The 26,464-nt window shown below is 38.0% G+C and overlaps 1 protein-coding gene across 4 annotated transcripts in view; it reads right to left on the bottom strand.

Moving 5' to 3' along the window:
* The window catches only part of rbfox3a (RNA binding fox-1 homolog 3a), a 376,227-nt gene that overhangs the window by 265,397 nt on the left and 84,366 nt on the right, over positions 1–26,464 (bottom strand). For all 4 annotated transcript variants that reach the window (XM_017482608.3, XM_017482612.3, XM_047159288.2 and 1 more), the window contains exon 3: positions 6,024–6,074. The gene's annotated coding sequence lies outside the window, so the exon portion shown is untranslated. The remainder of the gene's footprint in view (positions 1–6,023; positions 6,075–26,464) is intronic.

The raw sequence follows: 26,464 nt of genomic DNA, 5'->3' as shown, positions 1-26,464 counted from the left end.
GGAGCCAGACTGAATGGGTTCAGGATCCTTACAGACACCCTGCGGAGGGCCAGAGAGAAATGTCAATCGCACCTCATCTACAGACCGAGGCTTCACTGCTACACAGAGAGAGTAGCAATCACCAGGCAATCTGCAGCTAGTTCACCATCCACATTTAATGAGACACGCACACAACAGATACAAAGAAAGACTGAAAAAGCACCCAGCTGCTGCTCTCACAAGTGTCAACTCCATCTCCCACTGTGGCCCACGAGAACACACAGAGAAAAAAAATGAAACCTCTGGATACCACCAGAATTGTAGGATCTATTCAGAAGTAGACTAATTTGTTTTGTCTAAGTAGGGAAGGGACTGGGAGCTATTTCAGAAAAACAGCCATTCAACAATTTCATCAACATTATGCACCAGTTTTCAATTCACAGATTAAAACCACACATCTTTTTACGAGTGGTATTCACCTAATTGAAAGAGAAACATAGCATTGTTACATTAATCAGAATATTCAGGAACAAAGATTATCATTCAGAACGTTTACATGGACAACAATAATCCGATATTAACCCGATTAAGACAATATCCCGATTAAGAAACTACCATGTAAACGGCGATCACTGATGACCTTACTCCGACTAAAGTCATACTCAAAGTAAACACAAATTAAATTAAGACATGTAGAGTATTCCTGTTTTAGTCGTATTATTGAAGTGCATTACAGGTATGTACACACCTTAATCAGACTGTTAACGTCGTGTGGGAGTTTTCACCGCATTTTGCAACAGGACACATACACACATGGCAGTGCTCAACCGTTTTACGGCAAACAAGACAGCATGGCTGCGTCCGAAACCATGTACTTACTTCCTATATAGTCATGTATCTCAGCTGCTATATAGTATGTAAGTACGTGGTTCGGGACGCGGCCCACGGCTTCAAGCAGTCGTCTACACATACAGCATGACAAATAATTAACTGCACTTGAAGCTTTCTTGAAATTAAAAATAAAAACACCCAAACTGTATACAGTACCATAACGAAGACTAACTGTACGTTGATACGTGAAATTCTGGACGGAACATCGGACGGCGTGGCGTGAGGACGTAATGACGTGTGCCGTTAATCGCATTATCTTCTGTAACATGTAAAACGGGAACATGAAAAGAATATTCTAATAGCAACTCATGTAAACACCTTAATCACAGTATTGTCTTACTCAGAATAAGGTCAATAATTCCATTATTGCTGTCCATGTAAACGTAGTCACTGAAATCAAACAGCAAAATACAGACAGGATGAAGTCTTTGTGATCTGGAGCATGCACCATATATCTCAACACTGACCCTATCACTGTGGCATTGACCTCTTTTACTGCTATTCTACTTTATAGAAGGACACTTAATAACTTTCACAAAAATGTAAATTACTGTAACATAATTGTCTGCTTTTATAAAAGGTTTATTACAACAGTGCCATCTATGCCAGTTTACCACTTGGGAAATTAGAGCAGACTGCAAACAACCAGGGATTTTAGCATGCTGATTGGCTAAACTAAGACTACCCAAATCATCTCAATTGGTAGAGCTGACCTCATTAACAGTAACTGACATTAATGAGGGAAAAAGAGCAGCTAGCCACAGAAACTATTGCTGTAAGTTTTTTATATATTATATATATATATATATATATATATATCTATATATATATATATATATATATATATATATATATATATATATATTTAATAATAAAAAAAATCTATAATAAAAAAACAAGCATGTGTGCAAGACATTGATGTGCATGGTATTACTTTTAATATATTGAGTCATGGGAGCATTTGATCCAATTACAGTATCAAAACTACATTAGACTGAGTAAAACTGTGACGGAATGACAAAAAACAACTATCAAATCCAACATAAAGCAGCACTGTCAGGCTGATAGTATTCTTACTCTCACAGAAATATAAAAAAGAACAAGTTAAAGTATTTGGCTTTCATGTCCAGAGAGATACAATGCACTTAAGTAATTCAAAGGGCCAAAGAATAGAGCTTAAAGCAAAATACACGACCAGAGTAGCTACTGGCATTTTTAATCATGATTAAATCTCTGCCATGTGATTGCTGTACCCTTAGGATCCTTTAGTGAGAGACTGCCTCAGGTTTTGTCTGTACAGTTTAACCAGTGTCTCGTATTCAATTGTCTGCAACAGCAATGTGCCCCGAAGTCCAAAGAGAATTCCAGCACTGCTTCCCATCAGGAGTGTCACTAGGTTAGCGCTCTGGGCTTCAGAACCCTCCTGCTCAGTTTTCCTTCCTCTAGAGAAGACATTTATCCTCAATGGCCATGTGAGTCAAGCACACTGCTAAATGCAGAGTAATGACTAGCTGGTTCAAGGGAAAATGTCGATGTTCTGCTTCCTGGCATGATAAAAAAAAATAATAACAATAAATATAAATTAGCAAAACCAGCTTCTGCATATGTTTTTCTACTACTTGTTTTTTTTTTTTTACACTACTGTATTTCTTAGTATTTGATTAAGCTAGTTTACTTGATCTAGCTTCATTATAGTTCACTTGCTTGTTCAATACCTGCACTGAAGAAAGCCTAAGTTTCAAAATAAAGCTTAACTGCAATTAATTCACAACCATGTGGATTTATCACCTGCAGGCTCAAGTACAAATGTGCAATCCTTAGTTTTCTTCCAAGAGATAAAGGTGTTTTGTCAGAGGGGCAGGATTTGTAATTTTACGGTCAACTAAATTGACAAAATATAAAGATATGCAAAATTCCCAATTAATTAACTGTCTTGCCTGGAAGCTTCAGTTTTTTAATAGAATTTTGGACTTTTACAGACATTTTGAAGGAAAATTTCCAAATGAGTTGAGAGGTCACAGCACTGCTTTGGCATAAATTCTTAATATTTAATAATTCTAAAATCCAATCCAAATGCAAAAAAAAAAAACAACCCTCTCTACTCTACATCAGTGTAATATAATGCTGGTGGTTACACACAGGTAAGCTACATAGCATAACATACCGTATGTCTACGCTCGGTTATTTTGACTTAAACAAGAATCTAAACAATACAATTAAAGCAGCAGCTTTTATATGCATACATTGTATATAATAAAGTGTCACATTTGCGCACAGGAAGAAAGACTTTACGTAGACTATATTTACACAGTATTAGGATACAGAAAATTAATGAGTGTACCAATGCAAATTGTATGAAATACTAGTGTTGGGTCCGAGTCCACCTTTGTCGAGTTCGAGTCGAGACCAAGTCCTTAACCGATTGAGTTCGAGTCCAAAAGCTGCAGAGTTGGACTCAAGTCCGAGTCCTTAATGGCCGAGTCCGAGTCGAGTCTGGCCGAGTCCAGAAAATAATTAAATTGAAAAAAGATTTGAAATTGCAATTGCAAACTCAGAAATGAGCTGCTAAATGAATATTTTAACGTTCACAAACCAATGGCAACATAAATGCAACAAAAAAATACAACTATTACATCTTGCCATTGCCATTAAATATTTTTATTTCATGTCATCAACAGCTCAACTAGTTTCCTATCAAAAATGGTTTCAAACAAAAAAGGTATATAGAGGTATATGTAGAACTTTTATTATATTATGAGTGTAGGAAAATGCAAATTAGACTGTTTTGTTATTATATCACACTATATTGTCCTCCAGATCGAGTTATTTGATGCGTCTCGCCCACAGTTATATAGACTGAGAGAGAGAGAGAGAGATAGTACAGAGTAGAGTTACATTTAGCAGCATGTCATAACAACAAGCTTCATGCTTTATTACTGCTTTTAATCTATGAATGACAACAAACTCATTTCTGAACACAGCTCTGTTCTTGTAACGTAACCTAAAATAAAAAAATCCCTATCAGCAAGGTTTATGATATTTACTACATTAAGAAGTACATTTCACATTTTACGTGAAATTCAAGACTGGAATCACCAAATGCTAATGTTTAGTAATGGGCGATATGACTACAATCTTATTTCACAATAACGATATGCTTTCTCAGGTATAAGTCTATCAGTAGTATTCAAGTAAGAAATGCTATGGAAATTGAATAAAGCAATTAAATGTAAAATAAAATAGACTTCACTGTATGACATATACAATGATTCTTATGAAATTTACTGAAGTTATTTAGTCGAGTGAGTGAGTGAGTGATTTTCTGTTTGTCTTTTGTTGTTTGATTAACATTAATGACACAGACAGCAGCAGGTTTATTAGACTGCTGTCACTTTAAGACCTAATGCACAGATCCAATATACTGTATTGACACACCTCCGATTTTTCCCCCGACTGTGTTTGCATGAATACTCGGCCAGACCTGCATTTTGACATGATGTGTGTGTATTTATTTGACCATCCAAGCATAATAAGCCACTAAAGAGAATTCAATTCAGTACTCGCACGATGAGGCGGCTTTCTGTGCGCGCGTTTCAAGTGTGTGCACAGAAAGCCCCTGGCCAGGCAGGGAGACATTCATTAATTTCTTGTTATCTTAATTTTATGCTGAAATCCCACCCTGCAAAAACTCCTTTCAGGGAAGTAGCTCCACCACCCCTGCAACCCCATCTCACCAATATATATATATATATATATATATATATATATATATATATATATATATATATATATATACACACACATACATACATTCATTTTTAAGTATTTTGCTGGCAATCTCAATGCTAATAGCTAAATGCTAAATGTGACATTAACATATGTACTTAATATGTACTATTATATTATATTCAAGTCATTTAGTCGTGCTTTTATTCTATTACAACTTTAAGCAAGTCTACAGGGAGTTTGTGCTCATCACATAGGACATCAGTAAAGCAGCTCCTTAGCAGCTAGCCAGCTACTTTAAATAACATTAGCTATGCTAATGAACAAATGACACCTGTTAAACTCACTTCAGGATGTCTTTTACAATCATTTAACCCACCATGGGCAAAAGTCACTGTTGAAAACAGTATTTTTGACCCCTATGAAGCAGGGGTACACTTTAGTGTAGTCTGGGGTGAAGTACGTTTTGTATTTTCTTTTTCTTCTTTTTTTTTTTTTTTTTGCCATGACGCTGCATAATACTACAGTGACACTGAACTACAGCGGTACACTGAACTGATGGATGAACTGAAGAGAGCGAGAGAGCGAGAGAGAGCGAGAGGGAGAGAGAGAGCGAGAGGTGGACTTTAAAGGCTGCTCACAGAGAAAACTGATAGGTCTAGCTAGCAGAAAGAGAGACCAATCAGGATACGCTCTCTGTCAGTCTCTCGCACTTGTCAGTCACACTCTGCTCCTTCTGGTCTCTCGCTCGCGCTAAAAAAAAAAATTAAATAAAAAAACGATTTCCAAGATATTATATATAATTAATTAATAATAATCAGGGAGCCGCTATCGGTATATTATGAGCTCCGGTAACTTCCGAGAGAGGTTGGATGTCTGTTTATGTTGTTATTTATTTTTTATCTGTCTTGTCATGTCACACATGACATCCTCATGAGTGCATGACAAGTCCGAGTTCGTTCACAATTGGACTCGAGTACGAGTCCCGGATGAGTCGAGTACCCCGACTCTATGAAATACTGTACATTACTTAGCTTTGATTTCAGGATGCAAACTCATTACTAAAAAAATTCCAGGAAGTTGTAGCAAACATACCACCATTCTGCTTTATTGTAAGGCCAAGAAAATTCAACAAAGGTCTGATAACAAACATCATGTCCACACTGCTCTAGTGCTGTGGCTCTCCTTTCACATACATATTCTACAACTTCACACATGGCACACATCTGTCTCTCTCTCTCTCTCTCTCTCTCTCTCGCTCTCTCTCTCTCTCTCTCTCTCTCTCGCTCTCTCTCACCACTGACCGCTCATGCATCATACTCATCAACATCCTTCTGTGGAGCTAAGGACATGTAAAACTCTTGAAGACAACCTCAACTATGGAGATTTTCACACCTAGCCAGTCAAATTAGCATAAAAATACTCACTGAGGAGAGAAGCCCCACTCTAAACGTAGCAAGTAACTGTGCCTGATCAACCTGTTTTAGAGACAGAGAGAGAGAGAAGAGAGAGAGAGAAGAGAGAGAGAGAAGAGAGAGAGAGAGAGAGAGAGAGAGAGAGAGAGAGAGAGAGAGAGAGAGAGACTGCTGTGAAACCACAGTCAAATGAAACATGAGAAAAGACATTACAACAGCTGTACAGAGGCAGTCGCTATCAGTGGCTAAAATCTGAGGTAAAATAGGGAATACAGGACTGAGGAGGGAGGATAATACAGATAAACACTGGACATGTGGTTTGTTTAGACAGTTACATTATGATAAACGTTATTTTAGATTTGTATTGCTAGTGCTTATAGCACTCTAATTACTGTACTTGCTATGATTATTGATGATATTTCCTGCAGATCAAGCATTTTTCAGATATTCATGCTCAAATTTACACACATTTGAGTTTTATGGTAACAATCTATCAAACATCAAAGTGATGAATGGCAGTGAAATATCTGTATTTAAACCCAAAGTGGGAGTGGCCCAAAAAAGGCGGGGTTTTTTTTCCCTTCCCCTTTTTTTTTTTTTTTTTGTAAACTGAACCCTACCAATATGCCCCTGGAAACACTGGAAAACCCCAGAGGTAGAAGCATAAAGTAAACCACCTTGACTCTGACCAGGCATTTACTGATTCTGAATGAATGAATGGTAAATACTTCATGCAGTGTCTCATGTGTGTTTCTTTGTCCCACAAGCTTCATATGTGACTGCTCACTCAGATGAAAAAATATATATATATAATAAAAAAAAATAAAAGACCTAGCAAAACTTTTTTCCCCTGTGTGTGCACCAACTATTTGTATTCATTATATCCATACTGTGTATTATTATTTTATGATCAGATATCACCATAAGCAACTTTGATTAATAAGATTATATTATAATACATTTAATTGTCCATATCAGAGAAGTGCAGTACTGTTATGATGACGAGCTTGGCATCTAGATCATTAAGAATAGTCTATTACTTTACAGTTCTCTGCTTTTCTACTTAAAGCAATGCTAAAATGTCTTCAGTAGTTGGATTAGTGACTCATGGGAGTAGTTGTTGCTGGCAGTGTATGCGACTGAATGTAGTCTTTTCTGTTTGTTGTTATTTGGTTCTTAATGTGTGTGAGTTGTGTTCCAGGCATATGCCTCCATTAATGTGATTTCTGTCACATCAGCTGCTTTACCAGATCACTCCATCTCCGATCTCCCACTCCATGTCACAATCGAGAGCTGCAGCTATACACCACCGACAGGAGCAATCTGGAGATCATCATGCCGTGTGTGAATCACCTTTCTTTCAGCATGCTCTCACACTCTATTTCACTCTGCTTCTATCTCTCTTCACCTGCCAGTGACAAAAGCAAAAGCCTGCACTAAAATCCCTACCCCCAAAAAAGCACCAAAAATCTCCTAGCCTTATCATCCTCTGGCTGGCCTCTTTGTTCTCTCTCTCTCTCTCTCTCTCTCTCTCTCTCTCTCTCTCTCTCTCTATCTCTCACTTTCCTGCTGTAGCCTTTCTTTCTGTCTATCTTTTAATGTTACTTTTCATTGCAGCCCCCTTTTCCACTGTCTCCCTCTCAGTAAAGAAACAACTTTCTTCCAAGTGGAGATTACCTCAACCAGCCTCTTCAAAGCAGCTTCAAATGACCCACAGTGTGCTACCAGGCTGGATTACACCCCTCTTCAATATACACTAACCTCTCCTCAGTGAAACAGGGAAGAAGATGACAAATGGAGGGAGTGTGGCCAGAAAAATGTTCAGTTAATGCTGGGAGTAAAAATAAAACACACGGGAGATGCTGTAGCACCCACCATAAATGGTAATATGTACCTCAGTGGGCTTCTTCAGAAATCTACACTTAAGTGGTGCCACTTAAAAAACAAACAAAACAAATGGCTGAAATGTGACAACGCAATTTGTGCTTCCAGTGATTTTGAATGTAGATTACATATTGTAATATAGATTAATACAGTGTTAAAGACTGCACATGCTAAGTCTCTGTGTGTGATGTTAACCTATAAAACATTAGTTAGAAACTGATTTAATGATAAAGTACTACAAATTTAAACTAATAAAGGCCTATATACATTTCATGCAGATGATGTAAGAAAAGGTGGCACAGCAGGTGGCGACTGTGGCTCAGGTGGTAGAGCGGGTTGTCCACTAATCGTAGGGATGGTGGTTCAATTCCTGGCCCGCATGACTCCACATGCTGACGTGTCCTTGGGCAAGACACTGAACCCCAAGTTTCTCCCGATGGCAAGTTAGCACCTTGCATGGCAGCTCTGCGACCATTGGTGTGTGTGTGTGAATGGGTGAATGAGACACAGTGTAAAGTGAGTTGGATAAAAGCGCTATATAAGTGCACCATATACCAGGTGCAACGGGTTCAAGCTTGGGTTACTGTCTGTTTTCCCTGAGTGTGTATATATTCTAGATCCCCTCCATCTACAAATTAAAGGCTGTAGGTGTACAAGCTACTCTAAATTTCCCCTGAATGAGAATCCAAATGTGTGCATGGATGTAATGTATTGTAATAGAAAGGTCTTCTTCGGAATGTACTGTAACAGGTTGGTGTATTTTTGCTTTATGGCCCGTGTACCTGTTATAGGCTCCGGATCCACCACAACCCTGAGGAGGATAAAACAATTACTGAAGGTGAATGAATGAAATCTTAACCTACAGGTTGAGTTTTAGGAATTTTCAAACGTGAGACCATGCTGATCTGTCCATTAATCGGAGTTACAATTTACTGTACTTGTATTACTGTGGAATTACTGGCAAATATGTCACATACAGTATAATACTCCGAATCCATTCTTGATGTGAAAGTTTTTCATTATTCCCTCAAACTCTTGAGGTTGAAACCTTTTCCTCGTTTTTGGTTTTTGTCCGTGTCTCTGGAGGTATAACATTTGTGGCTGTGGGTGGTGCATGCAAGACATACACCCAAACCCACGCACCCACTCACGCAACACACACACACACACATACACACACACTTTCTCCCACTCCCTTTGCTCCCTGAGTATGTCCAATTAAGGAAGGTCGACTCTGGCAGCAGTGTGCACAGCAGCCACTTATTCTGTTACTGTTGGATGATCTGTCATGCTCAGCTCTGGCTTTCTTTATGTTAGCCTTCCTCCCATAGGGCAGTGGCTAACTCCATCACTGGGACAAATGACCCATCAGTGCCACCATTCATCAGCCACCAAGGAATCACTCGCCTCGGCCAGTCCAAGCCACCTCCCACTGCGTCTGTCCAAAACACCAGGGCTGCATCTCCTATACCCACCATACTGAAACCTAGTGTGTGCGCGCGTGTGTGTGTGGCAGCAAGGACTCAACTGCGAAGCTGCATTACAAATCTCCCACACATGACACATCTAACATATACATACACAAACATATATATATGACACAAATTCACAAACCACACACACACGACCCAGAATAGAACCACCTCGCTGAGACACAAGCAGTAGAAAATGTTAAGGTTTCGACTTGGTTGTCAGTGAGGTTTTTTTTTTTTTGCCTGTTCTGAAACCCACACCATTCCCACACCTCCACCAGGAGCGATGAGGATCTTTATGTAAGTGATGAGGCAGGGAGCAAATAAAATCACTGTAATTTGGCTAGAAGAGTAATGCATGTCCTGCATAATGAAGAGGACCAGCTTTTTACTGCTCACTGATGAGCTAAGTGGGAGTGTTCTTATTAATTAAGATAGTCTAATTTCCATAAGTCAAAACACCCAATGTGTGAAGAAAATCGTTGTTAAAAAAGACCAGAAAACTGGGAAGGAAAGCAAAAGAGTAAGCCCTGACAGATGGTCTTTCATCATGCACAGCTTTAAGGGAAAAACACACTTATAGAGAATGCAGCTAGCACTTTGTCTTCTCCTTTCCTTAATTCTAAGCAATTAAATTTTTTTCTTTAATACCATGAAAAAAACATATGGGGGCATTACTCATTTGGTGCTGTTTTGCCAGTGTAGTTTCCATGGCAACAGAACAACATAGACTTGGGAGCATGATAATTTCTCTCCTAGATACAGAAACACCAGCGTAAACTCAGAATCCTGGGACTTGAACTTTGACTTCTCTCATCCAAATGCGGCAGGGGTTAAAGTACAGTTTCTATTTAGTGAAGATTCTTAAAGCATACTTGATGGCTGCATATTTTTCCAACAAACTGTAACTCTTAGATAAAAATACACTGGCTTGGTAGGCCAAAAATGCCTCAGCAACAATGCACATGTTGAGCAACAGAAGGCAGAAACAAGTTTTAAATAACTTCTCTGAACTGTTATCAGATAGACCATCAGTCTTTTGGATATTTAAATCATATTTCTGAGAAAAAGTGTTTTACTTCACATTGAGCCAAAAGCAAGCAATCCAAACAGAAAACCAATTCATAAGGTTTGCAAAATAGAATTTGATTGGACCTTTGGTATTTACTGAAGACTGCAACTAAAATCTCCCCCCTGCTGCTGTCAAGGTGAAACATCAATCCAGAGGTATATACTGAACCATTTAGCATTTATTTCGCCTCCATGAGAATAATTTATGAAGGGGTGATGGAATGCATTCAAGGCCATGCTAATTCTGCCCAAGTAGAACGGTTCTTCCTATCTTAATCTATCAGGAAAAGGGTGAAAACAAGAAGGTGCAGTGAGAAGCAGAGATTTCTGGATGATTCTATGATTGAGGTGCCTTGTAGGTCCCATTGATATTATATTTACAACTATGTACAGTATATAGGTAAAGGTAAAAATACCTTTTTACCTTTGTGAAAAATACCCTGAAAACATCAATGAAACATATTTACAGCACCTAAAAAAAAAAAACATTTTTGTCTTTCCCAGCTACATTTGAAATATAATTACTAAAATGCTTCAAAAATAACATTATGTTTGCATTAATGTGTGAATCCATTTAACATCCCATGCTTGAACCATGCTTTTCTGTGAGTCATCCATTATCGGTTATGAAAAATGTACATTTTAGTTTAACATTCACTTAAGCCTGTTATCTGAACACATTTATCCCTATGAAATATTTAGAGTATTCCACAAGTCACATGTTCAACATGAAGTTGCATCATCATTTTCAATGATGCGATATTCATTGAACATTTTGAACATAGGTTACGACTCTGTCACAAATGATACATTTCAAATAAATTATTAATAAAAATGTTTCTAGTATTTCTACTGTAATTCTAATTTCTAATAATTAGAATGTCAGCTCATCATTGGCATGGATGCTAAGTAACCACATTTTGTAAATTTGTCATCCCATGGTCATTGGATTATTGGATCTGGAGACATTAGTAAAATTCTATGCATTGCATCATTATGAAACAATCAATTGTACCAAAACAATCATGGTTAGTGTTAATATATGCATAACCAGTAGGTTTTTCAAGACATAGCTGATAGATTGTGTTGATAATATTTCCTGACATTCAATCTTGATGAACATGATAGACACTATCACAAACTCAGTAGGGCAAATCGGCATGTCTGGATTCCAAGAAAGCTCACTCCTTTACCAGGCGGACTGTTCACATGAAGACCAAATCATATGAATCAGCCTGCTAGCTTGGAGAAACGGTGTAAAAAGTGATATGCCAATTTCAGCACTGTCAGACATGATTTATTAAACTCTCACCATGACAGAATTAACAAAGGGGGTGGCACCACACTACCAGTTGCAGTTGGTAAATAACATATGCACAGGGTAAGCCATGCAAAGCCAGGAAATGACAAAATTCTTATAGATATTAATACTTTCTTCCCTTCTCGTTGGTTATTTATTTGCTGCTGTTCCATCTCACCTGGCTTTGAATATTGAGGTGATCCATCCTTTTGGCTGTGTTTTAAGGATATGGGCATCAGAAAAGCTAGTATTTATATTGATTATATGGAGAAGTACCTGATTCAACAATGGCAAATTCTCACCAGCCAACTTGTTAAATAAATATGAACAATTAAGGTTAGGGCATGGGGCAGGGTGGGCAGTCAGAGGTGTTCTTACTACTTAATTCTTAAATCCAATAAATCACTCATTAAAAGGTCTATGAATTTTGTATGAGGTCCAGTTGGTTCAGCAGGCCTGAACAGTCGAGATTAAAAGTGGGGTTTTCAGTGCATGAGGTTTGGGGATTCTGTGGGATGGCATGCACATTAAATGGGGAAAAGAGAGAACTGACTGGTCATGCAACCTGACACTTTCTCATTCCCTCTCACACATTATTCATATCTATTTAACATAGAGTTTTGCATTTTAAAAGCACACAGAACTTGACCTTGAAAGCAAGAAGAATAGCAAACCTGAAAGAAGTCAATATGGTATATTGCCAACTGGTCTTCCATACTAAGGTGGTAGTTCATTTTCACAAAAATGGTGCATACAAGTCATGGTGTGCTGCTTTAAATAATACATTCAATACATTTTCCATCTCTGGTCAGTGGGGTTATCATCAATCAAATTTACATTCAGAAAAGATTTCAGGTACAGCGAAATGCCATTTCTCTGCTGCAAGTGAATGAAAATGTAGAACTATCCTCCATCTACAAATTCAGCCACTATCGTGCTGCTAAGTGTATTCTTAGTGACCCAAAGAGGTCAAATGAATAAACTAAATCCCCATTAGTTGTAATTTCATTAGAATCAAAAGGTCCCACCGTTTGCCAAACAAATTCCTATTCATGGATTCACAAAGCTAAAGAAAAATAATGCTCTTCACTAAATGCCAAAAATCCAATCCAATTGCAATTGTGTTTGGTAAATAAGGATGGATTGTTTGTCTGTTAGCAGGGTGTGCAGTGAAGATCTTCTACTTAAATGTAAAGTGACAGATGTCCCATTCACAGTGGCAGAGGACTATGTCTTGCCTTAATGAGCCTGTGGAGAAAAGTCACCTGAATAAAGAACAATTACAAAGGTTGGTCTGAAGGACAAGAGGGTGTACAACAACAGAAGTGGAGAAATAACACCATGTCACTTAAATCAGGAGAAATAATGGGGGTGGGGGATATCAGAATACAAAGAACTCCACAAATATATAACTCTCAGTTTAACAACCAATAAGGTTTTCATATACATATTTATTGTCACTCATATCTATTTTAATTGTATCATGACTAACTATATGACTTTCATAGAGTAATCATTTTTTACTAGAAAATTGAAAGCATGTCTAATAAACTTAAGTATATGGAGGGGTAGTGCAATACAAATTCTAAAGAACAATCAGATCTGATTTTCTTCTTCCTATATCACTGTCAATATTTTCACAGGACTAGACACTGTGGACAGAAAAGGATTTGTCTAATCATTATTACTCCAAGTTACTGCACCATTATTGCACATCTGTCAAACCTGTCAATAACAAGACATTTTTTGCCTTCTCAAAATCAGTGATTTTTTTTTCATTTATTTATTTTTTTTCCTGATAAAAATACTTGATGTTTCCACAGTACCTAGTATCTTATGTTAAACCAAGAAATGAGTGAAAGGTCTGCTTTCCTTATGAGGAAATAATGAGTGAACAATTTAATATTATTCTCTTTGCCTGTTAAACACAATAGTGGAGACTTCTGGCACCTGAACTTGAGACGTGCATCTTAAATGAAACATGGTACAGATGGTTGAATGCATAATGGTGGGACAGAGCTAATGATCTATTCCTCATGTCAATATCTTTAGGTGCCAACCTGCCTCCTCTTGGGTATGAGCCTAGACATCAAATCTGCAACCGATGAACCACTTTTGCTGAGATGACTTGTCTATGTAAACTTTTCAACCAGCTTTGGGTTACAGATAAGGTTGCACATTAGTCTAGACATCACACTTCATTTTACACATAGAACAGTAGATTTCTTTTCAAGTTTTACCCACAAGACCACCAAAAGTTAAACTGAAAGGAAACCAGAAAACTAAACGACAAATCCAGAATACTGATCAATGAGTAGAGCCTCAATGCCAACTGCATCTATATTAGATTTAGAACAAAATCATAGCTTCTGACTAGAGACTAGAGCCTTTTTTTCAGACAGCATTTATTGTTTTATTAGTATAAAGTGCTGGTTGAAAAGTTGCTGAAATACTTTGCTGGCTCTTGGCTCTTTACTGTAGATGTTTATAGAGTGTCTACTCTGGAATATCTAAATAATGTGCAACACTATTTAATTCCTTTGATGAAAAAGCACCTGTGATGCTTTTCTAACAGTCTGAAATAAGTCCTGACTCATGCTAAATGCTTGCTTGCAGCTTTTCCTACAACCCAAATTCCAAAAAAGTTGGGACGCTGTGTAAAATGTAAATAGATGTAAATAAAAACAGAATGCAATGATTTGCAAAACTCAAACACAGATGTTATTCACAGTAAAACAGAGAAAACATCAAATGTTTAAACTGAGCAAGTGTACCATTTTAAGGAAAAAATAAGGTCATTTTGTATTTGATTGCCGCAACACATCTCAAAAACGTTGGGACGTGGACAACAAAAGGCTGGAAAAGTAAGTGTTACTAAAAAAAAAAAAAAAAAAACAGCTTGAGATGAATTGGTAACAGGTCAATAACATGTTTGGTATAAAAAGAGTATCCCAGAGAGGCAGAGTCTCTCAGAAGTAAACATGGGATGGAATCTGGAATGGTTTCCAAAAAATATTTCAAATTTCGATTTGTCTGACCACAGAATAGTTTTCCACTTTGGCTCAGTCCATTTTAAATGAGCTTTGGTCCAGAGAAGACAGTGGTGTTTCTGGATCATGTTCACATAAAACCTATTCTTTGCATGATAGAGTTTTAACCAGCATTTGTGGATGGCCCGGCAAACTGAATTCACAGACAATGTGTTCTGGAGATGTTTCTGAACCCATGCAGTGATTTCAATTACAGAATCATGCCTGTTTTTAATGCAGTGCCGCCTGAGGGCCCGATGATGACGGGCATGCAATATTGATTTTCACCCTTGTCCCTTGCGCACAGCGATTTCTCCAGATTATCAGAATCTTTTGATGATATTATGTACTGTAGATGATGAGAGATACATAGTCTTCGCAATTGTACATTGAGGAAAATTATTCTGAAATTGTTCCACAAATTGTAGATGCAGTTTTTCACAGATTCTCAATGCCTCTCTAAGATGCTCTTTTTATGCCCAATCATGTTACTGAACTGTTGCCAATTAACCTCCAGCTGTTTCTTTTAGTAACACTTACTTTTCCAGCCTTTCGTTGCCCAAATTTTTTGAGACGTGTTGCGGACATCAAATTTAAAATGACCTTATTTTTTTCTTAAATGAGACATTTACTCAGTTTAAACGATATGTTTTCTATGTTCTACTGTGAATAACATATGGGTTTATGAGATTTGCAAATCATTGCATTCTGTTTTTATTTATATTTATTTACATTTTACACAGCGTACCAACTTTTTTGGAATTGGGGTTGTACTTTCTTGTACTTTTTGTGCAGAACTAAATTTAGTCCATATCATAAATTAAAGAATAAACATAGATCATTTGTATAGACTATGTTTATGTTTTATGCTTAATATAGAAAAGTAGAATCCTTTTCAGCGTTTTTCAGGACACTGAAGTTCATTTGAAACTGAATGTGTCAAACAGGAAACAATTATTTATACTGACCCCGTTTTGCCAGTTGCACATGGCCACTAGAAGTCCCTCAGGGATAAGTGCAGTTCCTGAATACATCTGGTTAACTAAGCTATAGGCCAATATGTGTGTGTGTGTGTGTGTGTGTGTGTGTGTGTGTGTGTGTGTGTGTGTGTGTGTGTGTGTGTGTGACTGGTCCAGCAGCATATCTGGCCAGCAGCAGCAATTGAGAATCAGGTTGCTGTGCCCACAGGGTGTGTGAGGGCCATCGATCCTGCTCTGCCATTAGATACAAAGATGTCGAGGTAGATTACTCTCATAGTGCTGCCGTTTGCAGGTCAAGTGTTCTGCTCGTCAACAATAATCAGAGAGAGTGCAGGCTGTAGCATGATGCGACTCAGAGTGTCTGATAAATAGCAGCAGCTCTGCAGCTCAGACCACAGAGCCAGGCAGTGAATTACACTGGAGCGGCTGCTGAGTCTCATCACAGGTTAATGACACACATGCTGCCAAAGGACTAAATGATTCTGTGTTGAAAACAGGATAATGCCTCAGACAAGTCAAAATGGATGAGAGAACTGGCAAAATGTTCCAATGTAACGGGAGTGTCTCAACTCTAACAGACAACCCCCCCCTCTCTCTCTCTCTCATTCCTTCTTAAAACAGAAATGATTCACTTATATTTTACTTTCAGCTCTCTGTGTCAGAGCCTCCTTCATCACCCTGTCCAAATAATACAACAGTAACAGAGAACATTCATCTTCTTAACTGAGAACATGTCACAGCTCAGGGTGAAATCAGATTTCCCCCACCCTTCTATTTAATTTGTGCGCTTAAACTAATGTAGTAAACATAAACACCTTGTTAGAGTTTGGTCCAATATTTATATCTTTGACACCAATCATTTTTTTTGATACATGTCATGTTTCTATATGAAATCTGAGCACTGCATTGGCTACTGTGAATGCTCTGGTGCTGCATTACAGTAAAACCATTATCAACCGAGACAATCTTTATGGTATATAACTGTACATTAGGCACATTGTCTAAGGAAGTCACTTAGTGTTCTGCCCAGAATTTGCTGGACATTAACACTGTCAACATCTGATGTAGAATGCAGGGGCCAAAGCTGGCACAGTGGAAGGAGAAGTGATAAAATATGGAAAATGTACACACTAAGAGCATAAACTGTGGACAGAGCTGAATGTGGCTGGCCATAACTCCATGCTCTTATGGAAGTTGGGAAGAGTTTTTTAGTGACAGAACTTGCAGTAACAAGAACAGATGTGTAAGAGGATGACAGCAGTAGACCAACATATTGAATGCTGCTAAATGCATTTAAACATGTTTACACTGAAGTGTTTGCTTGAAAATATACAAACAATCTTCCACTATAAAGATTTTTCAAGTTACAATGGTTTTAATTGTCCTTGTGCTATGGAACTAAGAACTAAACAGAATCCAGTTTTCATAAATTTGTCCACATATACATTGACCCTCATGCTTTGATTGTATTTCTGGACTATATAAATACAAGGACCCCTCATTTATAGTAATGGTTCTCAAACCTGGGCCCATAAATCCTTTTCCATTCACATTTTAACATTTTCCCTACTCTAACACATCCACATTTAACTCAGGAAGGGCTTGTTAATTACCAAATTACTCAGGTGTGTTAGAGCAGGGAAATCTTGCTGTGCAGGGTTGGGAACTGCTGTACTAGATCTGGATGGTGACAGCAGTAAAAGTAGTACTGCATCAATACCGATACTCATTTACTTGTACTCAGAAAAATGCTCTGATACTAAAATCCGATACTATGTGATACTACATGATGTAAGCCCAGTCTATGCTGTCGTGATAATGAACAGACCACACAAAATGACAGTGATCTAGATGTATAACACAATTAATGATGGCAATCAAAGCAAAGTAAACTGTAAACTGTGCTCTGCAAAAATATCAAGAAGTGACTACATCAGCTTCGTACAATACAAGTAGCCTGCTAACATGCTATAGTGTGTAACCCGTATCTTTAACAGAGAGCGTGAGGGGGAGCTAAGTGTGCAGAACAGTATCCATGAGTGTGGTCATTAAAAATTAGTTCAATGTGCTGTGAATCATGTGCACACAAAGGTATTTGCAAGTGTGGAGCAGTGAAGTGACCATGTAGAGAAACATGTCGCACATGAGAGCACTTTAGTTCTACGAGCACTGAGTACTGAGGCATGCACTTTCTGCTCAACACTGTCCACTCTTTTCTCATGAGTCAAAGGGCAATGCATGGCACCTTGCACTCATTTTTTTTTTTTTTTACCACAACACAATGATCCATGATGTCCCTGATTTCTAAATACTAAGTAGGTTACTTATTTCAGCATCACCATCTCTAAATAAAGCACTATTCAAATAAAATTGTACTGAATAATCAATTACCAGTTATTTAATTATTCAATTACAGCTGAGTAGGGCAGTGGTAGCTCAGTGGTTAAGCTATTGGGCTGTTGATCATAAGTTCAAATCCCAGCACTGCCAAGCTTCCATTGCTGGACCCTTGAGCAAGGCCTTAACCCCCAACTGCTCAGTTGTATAAATGAGATAAATGTAAGTTGCTCTGGATAAGGGCATCTGCCAAATGACATAAATGTTAGTGTAAAGCATGTTAGTAAGGTGTTGGGTGATCTCAAGCCACCAGAGCAATTTCAGCGGCATAGATTTTACACATCTCTGAAATGTACTGGAAATAAGAGGACCATTCTTAAAATGGTGCACTTATATAGCGCTTTTATCCAAAGCGCTTTACACTGTGTCTCATTCACCCATTCACACACACACTCACACATCAAGGGTAGCAGAGCTGCCACGCAAGGCGCTAACTTGCCATCAGAAGCAACTTGGGGTTCAGTGTCTTGCCCAAGGACACTTTGGCATGTGGAGTCATGTGGGCCGGGAATTGAACTGCCATCCCTACAATTAGCGGACAACCCGCTCTACCACCTGAGCCACAGCTGCCCCATTCTTCCGAAAGATATTCCCTCAGTTTTGATGATGGTGGTGGAGATGACTGTCTAACATGTCAGTCCAGATGTCAATGTCAATCTCTCAACAATGTTCTGGGTTGAGATCTGGTGACTGTGACATATTCATCACCCAGTAAGCACCCTCTAAATGGGGTGGAGTCATCCTGAAACAGACCACTCCCAACAGGATAGAAACGTTTCATCATAGGATAAAGAAGATTAATCAAGAGGACTTTGCAGTGATTCTTCCCTCTAAGGGAACAAGGGAACCAAAACCATGCAAGAAAAATGTCTACACATGATAATCAGTATGGTAAAGTCTGCCTTTTCCACAATTCTCAGTTAATATTCAACAGATGATTGATAGCAGTGCCTTTCTCATGCCTGACAGATCCTTTCCCCCAGAGAAAGAGTAAATTCTAGCAAGCAGATGTGAAAGAACTTGGTTATGTTCTTGCTACAGGAAAATATCCTTGTCACTGCACACTGGACATATCTGATTCTATTATAGTTTTTAGTTAATTTATTATGGGACAGAATCTTTCAAAATTATTATCTTTATTATTTTAAAATTATTTATAAATATAAGGACACAAGTAAGAAGACAGATAAAGATGCCCAGGCATGTAAATATGTGTTTAAGAGACACATAAACATCCAGTAACTGAACAGGAACCATTTGCATTTAGTTGATAAAAATACAGAAACTAATGTGATTAAGGCTACTGGAATGTATTCCAGACAGTCATCTGAATGAGATTGAAATTTTCATATGTAAACACAAAAACAACAACACACACACAAAAGAAACAAAAACATTGTGGCGAGAAGTGAAAATGGATGAAAAGAAACAGATCCGCTTAAGTAGTACAAGAAGCTCAGCAGGGAGTTCTCTGATATCTGTCGCTGCAGAAATATTTTGTGTAAGGTCACAAAGTAATCAGTTTAATTATTTTCTAAATGCTCCATTTATTTTTGGTTTTATTTTTTAAGCACTATAATCAGTGTTGACAATTTTGCTTCTTCTGTTAGGCATAGCCACCAAAGATCTCCATCCCCCAGGATGACCAGACATCCCACTTTGTGTTGTAATGCACAGCATTTTGGTCCTTTGTCCCACACCCCGCAACTTGAGAAGAGTTAACTCAAATTTGAATAGACTAAACATGGAAGCAGGGCCTGCTCGAGCACCGGTTTGTGAATGGAGGGCAGAGCCGGAGAAGGTGAGTGGTAAGGATTGCACACCTGTGAGAAATTATACTTATGTTCTGTGTTACAGTGAGCCATGGCGAGAATTAAAACAGCAGAGACAGGCGCCTCGAAAGAAAGAGAGAGCCAGCCAGCACTGAGTTGTGTGTGCGCGTGTGTCTATAAAATAAAACCGCTGAAAAGTGGAAGGGGATGATGAAGAATATAGTGCCTTTGAGTTGTTCCAAGCATAGCCGCCATCCCTATGCTTGGAAACTGTCAAGCACCCATGGAAAAATGAGATATTCTCCATTAATTTTAACCAATCAAAAAATCTATTGAAATTCAGGAAGCACTCTGATTGGTGGATCTTGCAGGTCCCAATATCTACCATGCTGTCTATAGACATAGATAGAATGCCTGCCTTTGGTGGGAGTGGTTATCAAACCGTTGTCAATTTGTCTTTGCATTTCACTTACAAATGGACAGGTTTGTAATTAAAACAAAAAATTCAGCTGACACTAGTTTCTCTTCAATTAGTAGTAGTGCTGCTGCTACTTCAAATGACCAGTCATTGTCGTCGACATCATCATGTAATGACAACAGCAGCAGTGAAGCCGGGAGGCAAAAGAATTCTTGAAACATATTGAGATAACTAGAGAAAAAAAATTCCCCTGGATAGCATGTGATGCTACCAAAATTTTGTGAACTCTGCTCTAAAGCAAAAGACCTGCACACCCAGCTCCCATCTACCCCACGTGATCAAGAACCTTGTAAGGTGTTTGTAATAGATGGCTTTCCTATCTGGTCAAAAGCAATGGAGATCATAAGAGATCAAATCTACACAGGTCTGCAGTTAGCATCTCTAGCGCTGCCAATGCTGGTACTAATGCGGCGACTGCTCTAAATTCAGGTAAACAAAAGCAGATGGAAGATGTATGAATTTTTGTTTTATGAATGTGTTTTATCATCCCTCCAATTTTAAATAACTTTAAATAATTGTTGAATGAGCATGTTAACTGTTTTAAGTTATCATTTGCTTATGGAGAGCCTGTTTCTAGCCTCCTCATCCCTTAACTGAATCTGGGAAAGTGTTACACTATGGTTTTAATTAACTTTTTCTTCATGATTCTATGATAATAATTCAGTATGTTATAAACTGAAATAGATGGAAAACATCAGTTGCATTGCTGACGAAGCAATCGTCTCCAGGGGGCGGGCATTCATTCAATGGCTGTGAAGAAAGTATTGAAGACTGTCATCAAAGGGCTGTCAGCTTTCACTCAAACTGGGCACACCTGAGGTCAAGCCATAGAAATCCCTTTTTTTTCCCCTCTTATTTTTTTAATGAAATAATGTTTCTCTTTGTTGCATTGTTTGATGCAAAATACATAAATATAAATGTTTCTTACTCATGTAGATAGACATCAAAATGGTAGGCCTATGGGTGTCGGAAATATGTCCCACGTTGGCCTACACAAACTTACCATTTGTCCCACATTTGATCTGTATGCAATTGGTCACCCTACCATCCCCTCACTTCAGTTCTACAATTTCCACCCAAGCAGCTCTCCAATGCCAAACCATCCAAAGACATATGCATACTCAGTGATATGGCATCATGATGTACTATCAGACAGTAATCCAGAAAGTGCCAGTACAGGCTTTTAATTTACATTAGCAGTTGCTCTCATTATCTCAGATAAAGAAATAATGTATACACACACTTTCTTTTTGGCAATGGTGGAACCAAAACTTCTGGTTGGAAATCACCCAACTATTATTCCAGCTATTACTTATAAGATATTTCAATAACTCCATTGTAATCTAGGCTAATTTCATACTTCACCAAGATAGCACTTCGGTTACTGCTCCTGTAATGCAAAGTGAAGAGTTCACAAACAATTAAAATATGCGCCAATCATTTCATTTTCTGCCGCTGTGCAAGTCTTCACATCAAACCCAATGCTAACACAATTAATAACAAAACAATCAACAAAGATGATTAACCCCAAGCATCGTTTAACTGTATGTTTTCTGAAATTGTGTGAACCCATAACCTTGCATTGGTTTCTTGTCCTTTTACGTTTACAGAATTAATCATATGGCCTTACAGAAGCGCTTTGTAGTATCTATCACAACATATCCTCATTCTAGTTCATTAGGTCAGAGACTAAGCTTAGAAATGATCCTGGAAATTACAGCCATGGTTGTATATACATGCTTTTCTTTAGGTCTCAATTTTTGCAGCCACTATGCCATTTGCCGTTGCACTCTGACACACATGTATATTACTGGTTAATGAGGTTTTTGGGTTTAAAAAAATCAAGAAAGAAAGAAGTAAAGAAGCAAACAACAACAACAACAACAACAACGGGAAACTAGTCAAGTCTCAATGTGAGCAGTTAATAGAAATGCATGTGTTCTTTTTTGGAGTTCCATTGTGTGCTTTTTTCATGAAAAAATAATGGTGTTAAAAAACCTTAAATAGAAAATAATTAGCATGCAGCCGTACTATATCCTTGCAGAGAAGTTTCCTAAATGGTTACTACAGCCAGACCTATTGAAATTTTTAGCTGCTGATTACAGAGCTCAGAAAAATCATATAATATTTTTTTTTCATAGAAAAGCTCTCATTTTAGTGAGAGTTATAAGAATATAAAGCATGTTTAACTGATTACAGTACCTGTGAATTGCTTTCCTTGTTAACAGCACTCTTAAGAATTAGACATGTTTTTCTTGTGGAGGGGGAGAGGGAGAAAAATCCATTCTGTGGCTTGGTGTCATTGTGGCCATTACTGTACAAAATGAATTATTTACACACGAGCAGCCAAAAGCTCACACTGTGAAAAAAAGAGCAAACATCCCTGTGCTAGCAGTCACAGAAAAACAATCACCCAAAGTTTTGATTCGCTTTTCCTGACAGGTGCAATACTGAGGGCTTGAAATAAGACCGGTTAAATTGTTTTATGTTCATAATGTCTAGGGCAGTCCTTCTGTTTCTTTATTTAACAGAGATAGGACAGAGAAGGAGACTGTATGTCTAAGAGTAAATAACAGCTCTATAGCAGGCAGATTGCTCAATGATGTCCCACTTATTGAATCTCTGAGACAATCAGTTTAACCCAGCATATTTTCAAACCTGCTCTATCCCTATGGGTCTGAAACAGTTTTGTGTTAGTTCAGGTTTTTCAGACAGTGATTTTATGCCTGAAATGTCTCAAAGAAGAAACTGACGATGAGCCAGGGAACCAAGCTAATAAGACGTCATGTCAAAATTTCAGGGCAGCATAATCCATAAGGAAAATTACATATATTTTGACGTTATTAAGAGGTACCCTGTGATCACAGGTGAAAAATATATGAAGGTCCATTTCACCAGGTTATTTCCATGAATTCAAGTTAATACGCATGAAACCACATGTATAATGTGATCACGTAAAAAATAAAGCCACATGTGGATAATTGACATGAATCTGAATCATAACTGAGTTGTGTAAAAAATATTTGAAAATAAATGATAATAAATAAATGAAATAAATCATATGAAACCCATCACATGGACTACATGTGACAAGTTCACATGTGCAACATATGCAATGTAAAATACATATGTGAATCAAATGTAAAGTTCATGTGACTTATTCTATAAAATTACATAGAATGAGCCATAAAAAAGTTAGTCGTCTCATCAGATCTCTTCTCTTCAAATGGGCCGGCAAAACAATAACTCCCATGTTTTCAAATCATATCTTTACATAGCTCTAAAGAAAGATATGGTTACTGCTGTAATAGTAAAATAAACGCAAACTAGTACAGGGACGGTTGTAGTATTGTGAGATCAGAAGAGATGCCGAGGCAGCACTGACATTTACATTGTTGTGTTTCTCACACTGGCGATTAGTCATGGAGCAGCTTGTGTCAATGCTAATGATCCTCACCATGCAGGCTGGGGTGGGAGTGGAGCGCTGCACTGCTCATCAGCAGGGGGTCGGTGGGAACCTGATCTAATGTAAAATACTTCGGAATTCCTATGATCAAAAACTATTTTGCTGTATTTCAGGAGCAGAGAGAAAAGCTACAGCCACTAAACTTATTCTTAATAATAACTATAACCATTTGTATCGGGTCAGATCGGACAAAGTTTTATACATTTGAAACTGTGAGATCATACTAATGAAACAGCGAGCTAGCCTGGCTACTGGAGTTCTTATTACCTAAATTTTAATCTATTTGTGAAATGCTTTATTCCATCTCCTTCTATGTTTGCTTACAAGGCTGCAGTGATGTGTAAGTGCTGGAGGTTTAAGGTATTTCGAGGTAGGAGGGTGTTTGTGTGTGAGCAGATAGCAGTGGATGCAGTTGAGAGTGGGCAGACTGGTACAAAGACATGAAAAAACTGTAGGTAGAGAGATAGGGAGGGAGGGGAGTGTGATTCGCAGCAAGCCCAGGATATTGGCAGCAAATTGGGTCGGTTGGCTTAGTTTGATTACTGCAGTGGATAGCTGGAGGCAGCTTTCCAAAAGCTACTCCATCACATACATGTCCCCCCCTTCCCCTCCTGCTGAGGTGTTGCTAAAGAATCCTGTTATGTGGGGTGCTTCAAAGGTGTGCATGATGCCTAACATTCACCAATGGTGCATGTCAAAAAGAAACAGAATACAGTGGTCTGAGTGATGTGTACGCACTTAGATTTTACAGTAGACAAGATTTGTGAACACACAGTTTGGACACACTTTGTCTGCATAGTACTGCATAAGAGCTACAAATACATATTAAGAAACTAAATAAATTAAAGAATGGATTTGCATAATTGCAGCATCTTACTCTGCAGCAAGAAGTGAGATAAAAAAAAAAAAAACCCTAAAGGTTAATACTAAGGCAGGTATCGAAATCTAATTTGATTACTGGGTTGCTGAGAGCACTGCATTGTGATACTCTGCTGACAGGAGAAGATAGACGAGATGCATACAGACGTAGCATGGATCGTTTTTTTTTTTAATTTAGCAGAAGTGTTAGAGATGGCTGACCCGTTTATTCCAGTATTTTAAGCTTCTTTGATTTGATTAGTGAGCTAGTAATAGCCACCAAACCTAACTAATAGAGCTGGGGAGGGGAAACCTGAAGCTTTTCATTGCATTTCTTTAAAGAGAAACCAAATTTGCAAACATTTTGTCACAATACTATAAACATCTATGCTTCAAATTAAGTAGATATCATTACCAGGACACAGCCCTGTATTTTACATGGTTATAGATAGATTAAAATTACCTCACTTCATTCAAAAGGAGGATACACATGAAGAAGTGGAGATACAGTTCTAGGTGCTGGAGGTTCCCAGCTTCTTACTGAATGATTGGAGTGATTAGTGCTGTGGACAAGGTGGGTTGGTTGCATTTTGAAGAATGACCATCTACCTCGCCTATCGATGTGTCACAGTGATTGAGTGCTAGAGAGGGAATGCTGTAATGGCTTCATCAGCTGGGCCTGGTGCATGCTACAAACTCATTCCCCTCCCAGCAGCACTGCCTGCCAAATCACTTGACAAAAAAAACCAAAACACTCAAATTAAACAAAGTTGTCGGTCAACTTAACTTCAGGGTTTTTTTTTTTCGGTCTTTCGTCTCTATCCTTCCATTATTTCACTAACCCTGCCTCATCCTTTGCCTTCATGGCCACTCTACTCAGTCGGCTCTTTCATGTCTTAACAAGCCAATTAAAGGGGTTGATTTGGTCCATTCTCTGTCTTCATTCTCTTTTCTGCTTTTATGGTGCTTGGCCCATTTTCGTCTCAGCTCCACGAATTTTGTGCGTTAATATGTATTTGACTTGTTAAATTCATCAAGCTCACTCAACTGAAAATAGCCACCAAAAGCAAAGGTCTGACTTCATCCAACTTTGCATCTGGATGCAATGCAGTTAAAGAGAACTGTGTCCATTGATATTCCATGCTTGGTTGTATTGCAATTTAACAGTGCAAAGGCATGATAACAGGCTCAAGCTGCAGCTCAAACACTGGATGAATGGCAATGAGGGCAACAATTTGGCCCAATGGGAAGCAGGAGGAAGGGGAAAGCAGAACCCTGATTGAAAACCTGTCATGAAAAAAGTATAAGTTGTGTTACGTACCCTTAAAAGTGAGATCAAACTACTGAGATCATAAATGTAATATACATCTTTAAAGTGAATGCTAGAGATGTGATTTCAACCAATTTTTCTGGTAATAGTATTTCTACTGACAGTACTGTAGTTTCAGCTGTAACAAACAATTGGTTTATATTAATGCACTAGTTCTAATACATTATTGTTCAAATAGTAATAGCTCATACACTGGGACTTATATGGCAGATGCTCCATATAATTTAAAGCTTAGGAGCTTTTTAATAATTAAAAATGTATTGTTTAACAAAGAAAAAATAAACAATTCTTTTAGGAAGTATTTATGTAACATTTACAGAAGGAATCAGCTACTTACTTGTCTCATACAGTAGATACTCCATAACATGAAATGTATCAATAAACAGTTAAAAGTTAAATTTGTGGTTCATTAATAA

This window comes from Ictalurus punctatus, chromosome 13 (genome assembly GCF_001660625.3).
Source record: "Ictalurus punctatus breed USDA103 chromosome 13, Coco_2.0, whole genome shotgun sequence".
NCBI lineage: Eukaryota > Metazoa > Chordata > Actinopteri > Siluriformes > Ictaluridae > Ictalurus > Ictalurus punctatus.
This window is presented reverse-complemented; position numbering and strand designations above follow the sequence as displayed.